The sequence below is a fragment of the Cyprinus carpio genome, chromosome A1 (genome assembly GCF_018340385.1).
Source record: "Cyprinus carpio isolate SPL01 chromosome A1, ASM1834038v1, whole genome shotgun sequence".
Lineage (NCBI taxonomy): Eukaryota > Metazoa > Chordata > Actinopteri > Cypriniformes > Cyprinidae > Cyprinus > Cyprinus carpio.
The window spans coordinates 24,311,645-24,326,823 of NC_056572.1; the positions used below are offsets into that span (position 1 = coordinate 24,311,645).

At 36.3% G+C, this 15,179-nt stretch overlaps 1 protein-coding gene across 1 annotated transcript in view; it reads left to right on the forward strand.

The window, feature by feature from the left end:
• LOC109087255 (teneurin-3) overlaps positions 1 to 15,179 on the forward strand; it is a 489,736-nt gene that overhangs the window by 82,590 nt on the left and 391,967 nt on the right. The window contains exon 2 of the mRNA XM_042758649.1: positions 2,065 to 2,104. The gene's annotated coding sequence lies outside the window, so the exon portion shown is untranslated. The remainder of the gene's footprint in view (positions 1 to 2,064; positions 2,105 to 15,179) is intronic.

The following is a 15,179-nucleotide window of genomic DNA, read 5'->3' on the forward strand; positions in this document are numbered from 1 at the left end:
TTGACGTTAAACCAAGTGTTCACAGCATGATATTTTGAGTTGAATATATATATATATATATATATATTAAAAAAAAAGTGCATTCATTTCAGTGGAAACACTGAAATCTGACCTTTTGGTTAAATGGGTTAACATGGTCAGTGGATTCTTTTAGATGCACAATGTTACCCCTATTATGCTTAAGTCAACAGTGGGGAAGGTCATGTGGACTACAAATGTCTGTTTAAGTTTTAACATCAAGAGCAGAGAAAACAAGTTTTTTTTGGCCTTTCCTTCAGGCCGTGGAAGCATGAAGTGGGTTTGTATTTTGTCACGCACTGTATTCCACGATGCGTTCCTTTTACTTTTCTTATTTTTTGTTTTATTTAATGACTGATCAACAATAAAAATGAATAAAATTAAGATATAAATCATACAAAACGAAATTGATTAAAAAAAAGGACTTTCCACAAAACAAAATGTATGAATTGGTCAAAATTTGTGTCTGACCTGCTCCATTACTTCCGCCGTATTGCCTTCCAATTCATTATCACACCCTTTATGACGTTTGCAAATTACAAATGTTCTTTCATAATTAACAGATTAAATAAAACAAAACAAATAATATTTAAACATAAATAATAATAATAATAAAAAAAAACTTAAATGGCTACAACAAAAGCTGTTGATTCAAAATCTCATCTCATTTGAAATCTCCTTTCTTTTATATAAGCTCTATATGCTCTCTCTCTCTCTAACAATTATCTTATATCTTGTTAATTATTGTGTGTGTCTTATATCTTCAATTATCTTATATTACTGTGGTTATTTTTTAATTGATTTATGTAAAATTATTATTATTTTTATCATATGAGTTTATTGTGATTTCTGGTTGATTGGTATTCATTAGTTAATATGAGTTCTTTACATAAATCAATTAAAGGACAATTGTGATAATACAAATTAAGACAAATTTCTATTTTCATTGTAGTAAACACAATGTGTGTCACTGTTTTTTCTTAGTGACCTCAAAATAGAATAACTTTATTTGACATTATATGGAATCTGACTAACTACTTTTTAGCTCCAGGTTTAAATAAATAAATAAATAAATAAATAAATAATAATAATAATAATAATAATAATAATTCAAATAAAATTGAAATGTGTGTATTATTGTTTAAATTCCATATTTGGCTTATTTACCAATTTGGAATATGTGCAGAATTTCAAAAAATCTGGTTCATCCTTAAAATTTATGTTCACCTTAGTAAATATGATATGCAAAAATCCCAAATTATTGATTCCATCTTATTCTATAAGGTCAAGTAACTTTTCTTCACCGCACAAGCAATTTACCTTGACTATCTGCAGAACTTTTGACTTTCCACCTTGAAGTCAAATTGTTTGACCCTTAATTTCCCTTCCTTTTATGATCCAACCATTCATTCTTAAGCAACATTTCCAGGAGCTCTGAGTGTAATTCCCCTTTCCTGTGTTTGTGTTGTCCTTACCCCCAGAGAGGGCACCTTGCAGGCTTCCCTCTTAGCCCAGAGGTGAGAAGGTTCTCTCCACTTTTCGGCTGAGTGAGAGGGAGTCCAGGCCCAGTAGATGGGGCTGAAGAGCCACTCCTGACAGAAATAAGTGCCCCATTCACAGCCATTTAATCCTCAAGCAGGCCCAATATGTGCAATTAGACTACTAATGATAAGAGGCATTTTAGCTGACATTTTGCATATAAATTACACATTTGCGTGAAATAGCTTCTTATATTCTTAATTGATAGAATATGAATAGTGTTCAGTGTCCTTCAGATTCAAGAGAAAGCGGTCCAGTGTTACAGCATAAGCATCAGCCTTCAGAGCACGCTTTCCGAGGAATCAAATGCAGACATTAAACTTCTCTCTCACTCTTTGGTGTGAGAGTAGCTTCATCTGACTTGTCCTCCAGTGGCATGCAGTGCGTGTGTGTGTTTTTGTGTCTCTGTGTGTGATGAAACTGAAGCTGCAGAGCTGTATTTGGGCATTGATACACAAGTCTTTATCTTTGAATATCTGTTTTATTCCTCTCTATTTCTCTTCGTAGGCCGCTGCATCCTCACCCTGAAGCATGACCATTCGTTCATGTAAGTGACTTCTTATGTTTACTGATATTAGTGGTACAATAACACATTAAGATCAGGCCATTTAAAAAGTCCTTGATCTGTTAATGTAGCTATGTTATTTCCTTTTTCATTTTTTCTCTTTTTTAAATATAATTTTTTCTCTTTTTTTTTTTGCATTGACACAGATTATCTCCTTCTTTGAGAGAATTGCATCATCTTAACAAAATGTTAAATTTAATTTAATTGCTAGTCGGGTAGCCAGTGGGTATACTGTGTTGCTACAGTTTCTAAACAGTAAAAAGAGATATGAAAGCTGCCCAAACAGCTTCTGGACGATCCTGTCAATCTCCACCTGATGTGCACACACACACACACACACACACACACACACACACACACACACACACACACACACACACACAAACACACACACACACACATCTACCCCCCACACATCTTTGCACCTTCTACACGCAGTGTGGAGTTGTCTCTCTATTTTAGATGTATTGGGACCACCCTAGTCTGGCCTCTCTCTGTCTACCTGCATGCCCATCGATTGACTGATGACCCCTCACATAAACTCATTGTACGCTTCCATCCTCTAGCAAAGCCCTGTGAATTCACTGTTCTCCCTTTGTCATGCCCCCTCACATACACTCCCTCTCTCTCTGTCTTGCTTTCTTGCACATGCAGACTCATGAACACACACTCTTTCTCCTTCTCAACCCCCCCCCCCCCCATTTTCTTTCTTGAAGCCTACTGTTCGCTTTGGTGCAAATGCGCATCTGCACCATGCTGCTTTCCCACAGTTGCTCCACACTGGAGGCCTGCACTTTACCCAGGAGAACTCTCTCTGACAGGCCCAGCTCTGAATGCTGGCTATTATACCACATAAGCACAAAGTAAGGCTTTTAGAGAAGGGCGGGGTGGCGTGTATGCATGCATGCATGCTTATATGTGTGTGTGAATGTCAGGGTCATAGAAACTAACCCACGGTGGATGGATTAAAATTTAGCCAATGCAGTGGAGTTGTTTGCACATTTGAAAAGAGCACATAATTGATGCTATCAGTTGACACTAAGCTCTTTGTATCAGTTAGGAACCATAAAGGCCTGTGCTGCTCAGAGAGACACCACATATAGTTGCGAGGGAATCCCTGGATTACAAAATATGTAGTTTGAACACATTTTGTGGTTTTAAATCATGTTTTTATTTAATTTTATTGTGTATATATATTTATTTTATTTATGTGAATACTGCTCAAAGATTTTTAAAGGGTTGGCTTGCACAAAATCGAGGATAACAGCTGCTGTGAGGAAGCAGTAAAGGTATGTCCAATGGAAAAAATCCAGTTTTTGCCCTTTGTCTCAGATAGATCAGCAATGTCGATTTAAGTTGTTTGAAATATAGGAGTCATTACCTGATTATAAATTCTTCAGCAGTCTTGCAGGCAATTTTAATAAAACACTGTATATGTAATTTGGGGAATTGAAATCTTGTTAAAATGAGATCTTTAATTTCATTATATGTCTAATATAAGGCTTATGGACATATTCTTGATTGTCTATAAATGAAACACTAAAATATTAATTTAATTAAACTTTGCTTAATTCTCTGAAGCACCGTCCACATTACTGTTACTGAAGGAGTATGAAATTTACACCAGCACTGCTCTTTCTAATCTAAAAATTGACAAAGAAAAAACCAATTACTCTTAATTCCCTTTAAACAACTTTAGGCAACAATTAGAGTTGCTCCATTTGAGAGAGTCCAAAGAAGACAACGCAAGAGGAAAATACCCTTCACTGTCAGATTAATTGTCACTTGATTATTGCTAGTTGTGAGTGGACGTGAAGGTTGAGTAGCTTACTATGAATGTTTTTAATTAAAATGGATTTACTTTGATTTAAATTAAGTATAATACCTTGTTCAGTTGCTTATCATCTTTTACAGGCCTTTGGAGAAATTATGCATGTATTAAGGGATTTTTTTTTTTTTTTAATCCTTGATCACCAGTAATAGAAAGTGAAAGTTTTAAAGAATTACTACAAATGCATATGCATCATTCATGTACTTTGCCTATTTTACATCTTATCGATGACCTTCCAAAATTTATAAGGTAAATCTGCTTTTCCTCTTCTTTGTCCTCTCAGACCTACATATTGCTTTTCCTTTATTCTGTTTTCCATGAGAAAGAGGTCTTTGAATATCAGCGTGTTCAAAGATGCTGCACTGGTCGATCTACTCAAAGTTGTTTTGGCCATCTCTAGCGTCCGCCTGATGGAAAGAGAAGGTTTTGTGTGTGGGCGTGAGCCGCAGCACGATGCCTAATGCCCGCGACACTCTCCAATCCTTCTAACTGCCCTTCTGCTCTGCGCAGATAAGGCCTGAGTGGAGTGAGTACACCTGCAGTCTTTACGGCCAGCCACGGCTGATGCTATCGTCGAAAGAATATTTACTTCTGGCTGTGTAATGTGAGCGGATGCTCAGTGGGTGAGCGCTTCTCCTGATGGCAAGCCACAATGTCTCTCAGACCAAACCTTGTCATGTCTGCACTTACTGCTATGCTGCAGCTTTAATGATAGCACTTTTGCCAAACCCAGTTGCGAGATTGAGTTAAAGATGTTTCACACTGCCACTGCCATAGATAGAGTTTGGCCTTTTTGGTCCCATCAGGGTGCCATGGTTAAGCGATCATCCACCTACCAGTCATGTGCTGGTACGTTGGCCTACTGTACGTAACTGTGCTGTTGCTGCTCATTAGTGGCTAACTGTACTAGCTCATGGAGCAGGTATTGTTGTATTTGTGTGTGAAACTAGAGCAAATATGGCTCAGCAGAGTCAATGGTGTCACCTAGTTGGACCACAGTTCATTTAAGATACACAGATCCCAGAGTGTCTACAACCCTTCTATTCCCTTTCAAGCCGCTGTCAGGCAGGCAGCAGCGGACGCTGGATCCCTCTAACCCAATTACAGATCTGAGCGCAGCTGGGTGGCTCAGCGTGTGGAGCTCGCACGTTCTGTGCTACATGGCCCTTGGTATACAGAACCCCACTGTTGCTGAATAATCAGAACCGTCTGTCGTCGATCCTTCCACTGATCATGTGAGGTCAAGCATGATGCAAGATGGCAACGGTAGCCTTTTGTTAGTCTACAAGACAGATGTCAAGTGAAACATTCGTTGTGTCAGAAGACAGATTCATATAAAGAATGCAATTGTGACTCCTGTATGCTGCTGATTGCTTGCTGCATCCGTCCTGAAATGGGTTATGTGTAAAACAATGGAACAAATCTCAAGCAGACATAAATTACAAGAGCCAAATGCAGATGGTTTTTAGTTTTCCATCACTTTATTGCTGCTAAACAATTGAGATGAGAAGAGATGAAGAGGCAGGCGGTGGTATAATGGTAGTGAATGGGGAGATTGTTTTGCAGTGTTAGCAGTCGGCAGCTGTCTGCCTTATGAGGCGGATGCGGTTACGCATATGCGTGGAAGCAGGTTGGGGCTTTACAGATGCGCTGATTAAAATTCATGAAAACAAACAAATTTTGAGAGCTGTGCACACAAGGCAACACAACACCAAGACATCTCCCATTGCCTTAATATCACAAGGAATGATAGAGTAGGTTAATGTGCTACACATGTTTTTAGAGCAGATTTGACAAGAGTATTTTTTAACTTATTTTTATTTAATTTTTAAGTGCCATTATGTCTATTAGCAATAAGAGAAGTTTTTAGCTTTAATCCAAAGTTTAAATGAGCTAGGTAAAATGAATATACTGTGTGATAAACTCTGGGTTCCTGCTGTTTGATTAAAAATGGTACATTGTGGGACTTAATGAGGAAATCTGTTTGGCTCTCACCTTTCTGGTCTGCTGGTTAAAGCCACTTATAAAAGTGGCTTGTGAGGGTGGCAGCATCAGTGCGTGTATTTAAGCTTGTGAAGTTTAAATCAAACTCTATCAATCACTCAGATCATTTGAAGATTACCTCATTTGCAGCCGAAATGGGTGCCTGCAAGGGTGTGAAAATCACAATCTTGGCTCACTTTGATTAACCATATTTGCCTCATACACGCTGTAATTACTCATATCCTTAATCTTTCTGTGATCTCATAATTACAATATTATGTGCCAGTTTCACCAACTAATGCGCCAGGGTAACTTTGCAAAAAAAAAAAAAAAAAAAAAAAGGATTTAAAGATTTATTTTTGCCTAACTCTGCTCAGTGAACTTTAGTTTTGGTTTTTACGGTCATCTGTTTTGAGATGGTTCCTCTTAAAGGGATAGTTCACCCATACTGTAAATTAAAGTTTTGTCATCATTTATTCATCTTTATAACCTTTAGCAAAACACTGAGCGTGAGGTATTTCTTACTTTTAAGAGTGTATATTAGGATTTTAGAGAGTGAGTCTTTAGTTAATTTTCCTAGCTACAAATGTGTTTGCAGAACATACAGGATTGAAAAATTGTTTGCACACAATTTACACTGAATAAGAAGCTGATGTAATGTCAGTGCAACATGGAATGCATAATTTAATAGCATTTTGATTTGTCTTTTTTTGTCAGGCTTTTCGCACAACACATTTGCACAGATTTCAAGACAGGTCTTGAGCCTGTGAGCATGCTTGCAGCTATTGTTAGATAAATGTAAGGTTTTGTATTACAGAGAGGGTCCAGATTGTACTTTTTGCCACCCTTGTCAATGGTTAGCGAATTGAGAAAATTTACCGACCACAAACATTTCTTACAGCCCAAAAATGGTGTTATGTATGTATGTTTGTTGCCATTCAGCTGTTTTATTCTTTGCATGTTAGTGACACACAGCATAAGTCAGTGTGTCAGAAAAAAAGAAAAAGAATACTAGGTTAACTAAAAGTTAAGACCTAAAAGTTGTTGGAAGCTGGGGCATATTTGTCGATGTGTATACACTTGTATGCCTTTAAAATGGTTTGCTTGCATCTCTTACATCACTTTTTTGTCACCTATTGGCACTTTTTCCATTTAATTCAGAAAAGGAATGTATAAAAGTAGAATAATTAAAACAATTTAGAAACAGTTGTCTTTCCTTATTCTCTATAATTTGATTGCTTTCCCTGCTTTAGACATTAGAAACTTTGTAGACCTGGTTTGCAAAAACTCTGTATCATCAATAAAGGCTGTCTCTTTCCATGGTGTTGTTGAAAGTTTGAGAAGAGAATGTTAATAGCTAGACTACTGCTGACTGATGGGTATTGGGAGAATGGTGGTGCTGAGATATGGAATTAAGAGGATGCTGACATAGAATTGCATGACGGGGCTCTGGACTGATCCATACTGAGTCTCAGACCCAAGATGTGCCAGCGTGTCTACCCCTGCCCTTCTCTGCAATTTGTCATCTTCACCGACAGGCCTTAAGTTTTTAAAATGCTGCATGATATGTATTATCTGACAGCCCATCATTTCAGCCCCACTCAGGCGCATAACATTAAATGTTGAAACTTGGCCCAGAAAATTAGGATAGACTTGCACAAACTTAAAAGAGAGAAATATATATTTTCCCACTGCATTTCATGTGGTGTCAATTTTTAATTTTTTTTTTTTACAAAAAAGCTAACAAATTTATTTCTGTTCATTAGTTATTTTTTATTAGTCTTAAGTTTTTAATATCATCAATATGTAACATGCATTTATTTATGTATTTTATAGACAAGTGATATCTACAACTACATACCGTAGGTCAACACCTCCTTTCCATAATCTTTTATGATTCCCAGTCCGCTGATACTTCTGGCCCTTTTGTACTTATAAAATTCACAAAATGGAGCTCACACTCAAAGTGAAGGAGTTGAGCATGGTAATCAAAGGTGCAGGCAGTTTTATGTGCTGATGTGACATTTTCCATAATGGCAAAACCTTATAAAACAAATGGAAGACAATTTGACAGTCTGGTAATAAGATTATTTTACCTCTCTAAATCTCTAGTCTTTGCCAATAGAACTGTAAATCACTGGCCTGAGCCTCACAGAATGTGCACTGTATTAACCCTTATTCTAAAGCATTCAGGGGTGACCAGGGGGTTCGGGTCTCAGCTTATACATGGCTAAAGTTCCCATTTGGACAAGGTCGTCGGTCACAGTGATTTAGCCCTAATTTAGTGTTAAAAGGAGCTAGTTAAATATCCCCTCTAATTCCTCTGACACGATATAAAAATCCCATTCAAAGGCTTGCCCGATTGATATGGCATTAAAAAGCTTTTTCCCCCTCTCAGTCAATCGATGGAGAGGCAGGAGCTGACATTTGCTGAAACTAGGCTGAGAGACTCATCATACTGTATGGTTCTTTCCTTCTACATTTAAAGAGACACTCCACCTCTTTGAAGAAACACTTAACATTAGATTCATTAGATCTATTATGATGCTCCTATTTGAAAAGGTTTTTTTTTTCTTTTCTTTTTTTCATTATCTGTGGCTCATAAGATGAGCAAAAAATAAAAAATAAAACCTCTAAAGAAAACGATTTTGTTAAAAAAAAGAAAGAAAAGCATAGTGAGTGTAATCCAAAGAGAAGTATATGAGAGACAAAAAGCCTCTGAAAACCTTGTTGCTGCCCCCTTTTCTTTCTAAAAGCCTTAGTTTTTTGTGCTTGTGTATTTATGGTTGTGTATTTATTTTATCTACCATTCTAATGTTCCTAAATGACATTGGGAGTCATTTTTTAAGCTGCTTGAAGGTCCGTTCTTTTTTCCTGATTTGCAGACAAATGAGAAATGTTATCAAAGTTATTGTATTCATAAGATTTTAAATAGAATAAATGGAACTAAACTAAAAAACTAAAAAAAACTAAAAAAAAAAAAAAAGTCGGCCCATTTTTAAAGTAATAAATAGACATTCAGATAGTTTTTCAAATTCTTCACACTTTTTACATTTTTTTTTTTAAATATATATATATATATATATATAACACACTATATATATATATATATATATATGTATATATATAAAACTTCCATTATTGATATTTCCCTTCCTCTGGTTTGCAATGTTTGAAACGTCATGTTAACCAGGTCTCAATACACACACACACACACACACACACAAACACACACACACACAAATGTTGAAGAAAGAATGCTGCAGAAAGTGTGTTGTAGACAAAGGCCATGAGATAGGCAAGAGAAAGGGCATGCATCCAGGAGCAGATCCACAATAGGAAATCAATGCTCCTGTGAAAGCATTGCCTGAGCTGGTAAAAAGAGGTTAAATGGGCTTGCGCTACAGAGAAGCCAATTCCCCTGCTGTGACCTTTGGGTTACAACATTAGTTACATACACAAAAGGATGGGAATTAATGGAAGCTCCCTCATTTTGTCCTTTTCTACCTGTGAAAGTTATTAATCAGACTCGACCAAAACCCTCAAACTTCAGTAAGCTTTACAAGATTGATGTGCTGCAAAGTTTAATGCTTCTCACAGCTGTGAATGTGTGTCTTTCTGCCAGACGGCTTTAATATGTTACATGCCATTACTCCAAGTGACTGCCTTTTTTGTAGGAAAGGGAGATTCTACCTGACTTTGTTCATTCACTGAGCAAATTATTTCAACTAGGCTGAACTTGCTGCATTTGCATGTATGCAGCTGACAAGATGTATGCAGCTGGCATCTCCATAGCTTCATACTGACACAACCTCACATCTCATAAGTTACTCATGATCAAACAACTATTCCAATCCAAACTTCTACCGAAAGCTGTAAAACTGGTGATTATGGACATGATAGGAAATACAATTGATTACAGCTGGAGTTTCTAATTTAAAAGCAATACACAAAGAATCTGAATTAATGAATTGCGAGCAGTGAAATAAATAGATTGTACCAGATCTGTAAACAGTCCACTATACTTGCAGCAACTTGGGATTTTATCCCCTTTTCTCCCCAGCCTCTCGGCAGCCATCAGATGAGCTTTTTGTTTGTGTTGTCAGGTACAGCTCCAAGGGAATGCTTCACTTTGTCAATTAGTGAGAGAATTTTTTTTCCATTTTGTCTTCCCACCTCAAATGTTGTCCACAAGGGAAATGTGCGGCTTTAAAGGGTGTATCTAGTACATTAATGCGAAAACTTAATTAAGAGAACAGTAGAAACCCATTATAGGTACACTGGAATTAGCCAGTCAATCTCCAGATCTAAATTGAATTTTTTAGCGGGCAATAGTTCCCAATGAGTCTCGTCTGGAGATCCAACCATGACCTCCTGGGTTCAATTTAGGATGTGGTGAACACACATAAAGATGTACACTTATATTAGCACGATAGAGAAGTCAATTAAGAAACTGCTTCTAGAATCCAATTAAAAGTCTTTAGACAATTTCACCCCCCCAAACCCCTCACCTAGACACCCCACCTCCCCAACCCTTAGTAATGAAGACTGGAAGAAGCACAAGGGGGCTTTAAATGGGCTTTCTAAAGAATTGTTTGTCTTTTTTATTGTCTTAAGAGCATGGAACAAGTATTATTGACTTTCGATTTAAATGAAAAGTTTTTTGCTTTACCCTATTTGCCACAATTCTACCGACATTGGTCTAAAAAAAAAAAAAAAAAAAAAAAAAAAACTGCTGAGTGGGACTATTAGATTAAGCCTGGTAATGGACACCTTGTTAAATCTTATTGTTCTGTATTATTGCGGTCACCAGAGACAAACGCTACTGCGGGACCTGCGCAACGAAGTCCTCACTTCAATTTCCAAAAAGTATTACAAGCTGCTCCATAGCCAAGTCCACTATTTCATAATTACTACTGGTCTCAGTAGATGTAAATGTCAGTACAATACACAGACAAGATATCTAACTTACTGGCTATGGACGATATGGCTGGGTCGTCATTATTACAATAGATCAGAGCCTGAACCAACTTAATTAGACAAGGCTGTCAAGATATCAGCTTAATTTGAGGAGCAGGTAATTCGCTCTGACAGTGCCGAGTGTTGTCCGGGGACTCTCGTGCTGCAGAATGCAGGTGCGTTGAAGGAGCTAATAGGCAGTGTATTTGGCTTTGGCTGTACATACACAAAGAGGCCCAGCTAAAGGTGCCACGATGACGCTTCGCAAACAAACCTTGCACTGCCATCGAGGGGGTTGTGTGATGGAGACCTGATTGAGTTCATTTGTCCATGCATTCCCTCTGTGTAGGTTCCTGGAATCTGACCAGCATTATGAGTGAATGGGGAATATTTAATTAGACCTTATCAAGGCATGAAAGACTACGTGTTTGGTCAGGAAGAAAACTGCAAGGCATCTAAATGTGGCTTATATTCTGCCACTTGCATGGTGTGTGTGTATCGTTCAAGCTTTATTGAGTGCTGCTAGTGTTTCCTTTTGCATTTTAATACTAATGAAAGTTTATTAAGTTGACATTTAAACTACTTGTTTTGACAAAAGAATTTACTGAAAAAATGTTTTGATGCTTATTGTGTTCTTGCTGCATTTTTTCTGTACTTATCACTTGTATTCTGTAAGTTACATGGGTGAATTGAAAAATATGTAATGATGTGCAACACTTTACATATTTTTATTTTTATTTTATTTTATTTGCATGCTTATGCTTTAGGTCATCTGCAAGAGATTGAAAAAATGAGCAAATGAGCAAATGAGTAGCAATATTTTAAATGGTTTGATGCTGAAGAAGTTGAATTACAGTGGCATGGTCATGTTTCTTTTTTAGCATAGTACAACTTTTTTTTGGATTCGTTTTATTGATAGCACAGACTCACTCTTTAATATTTTATTGCAAATTACACTGATTATTATGGGCATGTTGTGTGTCTTTCAAAATAATAATAATAATAATAATAAACATTGCAAAATGATTTGCAAAAATATGCTATGCAGAAAAAAAAATGTCCTAGTCTGGCACTTTAGATGTGTCTTGCTGACATTTTTTTATTCATTCTTTTTCATTCATTCATCAATAGTTTTTATTCATCATATTTTATTTTTAGTAATAACATTTATGTGCCATAGGGGAGGAGAAAAAAAAAAACATTGTTTTAATTTTTTTTATGTTTTGAGTTTGCAATAAATGCTGGACATTTTACAGCTTCAATGTAACTATCTAAGAACTATAAACCATATATATATGACACTAGACACTGTCTGTTGTTGTAGAGAGAGCACTTTGAGTTAATCCATTGCTTTAAAACAAACCAGTCCTGCGATAAAACGATCTCAAAAAGCCTGTCTTACCTAGCAAAGCTCAAGCCGCAATCTTTGAGGAGCCAGTCTGGTGAGCTTACTGATGGAAATCTCATTGCTTACTGTGCAAAATCATTGATATGTAAATACTGACATAAAAGTGAAAAGGGCTTTCTTAAATAGTAGGAAAGAAATCGTAATGCATGTGAAAGTTCAGGCAGGGAGAGAGTGTTTGGGGTTATTTAATAACACAATGCTACCCCTCCTCTCCTCAAGTTGATTCGTCCGCTGAGGCAGTGAAATTACACATTGCAGTATTTGATTGGAGGGAGAGGATGCACAGTCAGATAAGATCCACCCAGACGAGACATGCCCAATCAATAGCACTGGCTTTCATATGGTAATATGTCGCTGCAGGAAGCAATAGGTGAATATATTCCCATTCGATAGTAGCAAATTTGCCAAGCCATGAGACACCCCATCGAATGTATACCAGGAAGATGAAATTGTTGTTTGCATAACAAAGCAGCTTTGGTCTATGAGAGTTCTTTAAACAAATATGTCCCTCCGCGCTTACAAAATGTAATAACAGAGAAGTAAGGGGTCAGTGTAACAGGAAAACATTGCCTCTGCAAAAAACATGCTGTGAATTGAGAGTCGTTAAATCTTGGGCTGTGCGATCAGTAGATTTACAGTTCACCTTGCTATTTTATTATTTTGTGAAAGAGATGCTTAATCTCTCTTCTTTTAAATGTATCAATGGAATTATGTACAGTGCTGAGGTGTAGGAACTGGTTTGTAATTAATGGCTATTATAAACCCCACAAGGGTAAGGAAGGCCGTATTAGATGAAGAGAGTGAGGATGAAAGTAAAACTATAGAAATGTGGTATTTAAACAAATAAATAAAGTTACTTTATGCTCAGGCTACAGACATTTTTAAGTCCCGTTTGTCACAACATTTTGTTAATCTTCTTTTATTCTCCTCTTCTCCCTCTGTCTCCCCAAAATAAAGAGCCAAAAGGATTCCAATTAGATTGAATTCGATAATAAAGACGCTGTAGGCATCCTCAATCTACAGCATGCTTTTTTTCCCTCAATGCACCTCATTGTATTATCAACATGGGTGCTTAAAAAAAAAAAAAAAAAAAAAAAAAAAAACAACCTTCCCACCACAAGGATAGGCTGAGGAGATTGGGTGATGAATTTAATTCTGCAAGTTCAGAGAGTTTTTTTAGTTTGACATGCGCAGCAGGGGGTCTTTGAGAGCTTGGCAATGTCTCCAGCACTGCAGGCTTTGAAAATCTCTCCCCACAGTCAAGCTCCTATCAAAAGCCAATGATAATATTCCCTTCGAGGTAAAAGCAACCTGGTGAAAGAACTTCTAGACCCTTTTATTTATTCATCATGTTTATATCTGAATATATCAGAAGGCTTTGCGATAATGCATGAAAGGGTAATCACAGGCATAGAAAGAGGGAAAGAGTGAAGATGGATTGGTGTGCTTTTTTTCAGGTTTCTTAAATTCCCCACATAATAATTACAGACAGCTTTATTTTGTACATAGAGCTCACTGAGTAATTTTACATGGTATCCCATCCACCCATTTACAATTTTTTTATTGACGTTCCTGAGGACCAGTTTGTTTTAGCAAACAAACATTCTCTGTCTCTGTCTCTCTCTCTCTCTCTCTCTCTCTCTCTCTCTCTCTCTCTCTCTCTCTCTCTCTCTCTCTCTATTTTTTTTTTCTGGACCTCAATTTTACATTGGATATTAAGTCATAACCCAACACAGTGCAGGTTTTGCATAATCAACTAAAAATATTAGGAGTGGTTCTTCTCCATTTTAAATGTATGGATTACATTTGATTATCTGCATTTAGCATTGTTTTCCCCTGCTGTGGGTTGTAATTTATATTTGAGTCACATTGTTCATATTTGGGTCATAGCCCTTTTTATGTCATATATATATATATATATATATATATAATATATATATATATATATATATATATATATATATATATTATGGAAGTGCTAAAAGGGCATGGATTGTGATTATTTTTCTTTCTCGTTATCATAACTTAATTTTCTTGTGTTCTCTACATAACATTTTTTTTTTTTACAATGATTGTTTGATTTTTAAAACTCAATGTGTTGTGTTGATATAGTAACGAACGAATCTTATCAACAGATAAACCATGCAGTCTTATACTGTATGGTATGGATATTTTAGCAAATTTATTAGCTTCTCCTAATAGTAATAGTGTCTACAATATAGGCTAATCAATCATTGTTGATTTATTTTATTTTTTTCAGAGACGGTAAGCCAAACATTTTGTTTGTGTAATTAACATTTAAATGGTCAAAGCAACACCGGCTGAGCCCCTTTAGAAGGATGCAGAGCTATTCTAAAATCTCAGAGAGCTGTTTATATTCAACTCACTTTATTTGCCTTTTTTTTTTTTTTTAATAAAATTCTATATAATCTGTTTGTGAATTTTTATTAGTCATTGAGGATATGCTGTGACTGATATCATGTGCGTTACAAGCTTGGGATGCTATTTGAAAAGAGTGTTTATGTGTGAATGTATGTGTGTGTGGTTTCCTACAAAGAAATGTCGAAAATACAAAAGATTACAACACTGTATAACAATCCTGAATTAAATTAACCTATGCACATTTTTTGCATATATAAATCACATTTCTTATCGATATACATTTAATTATTAACAATAAACATTAAAAATAAGGACAAAGATGCATATTGCAAATACGTCATCGAAGTGCGACAACATCCCCGCATAAAAACACACACACATACACCAAAAATACACAAAAAAAAATATACAAAACAAACAATTAAACCAACCTTTTAATAAACATTTGCTGTAGTAAATCTGTCAGGAGTCATGCATCTAGCAAACTTAACGAT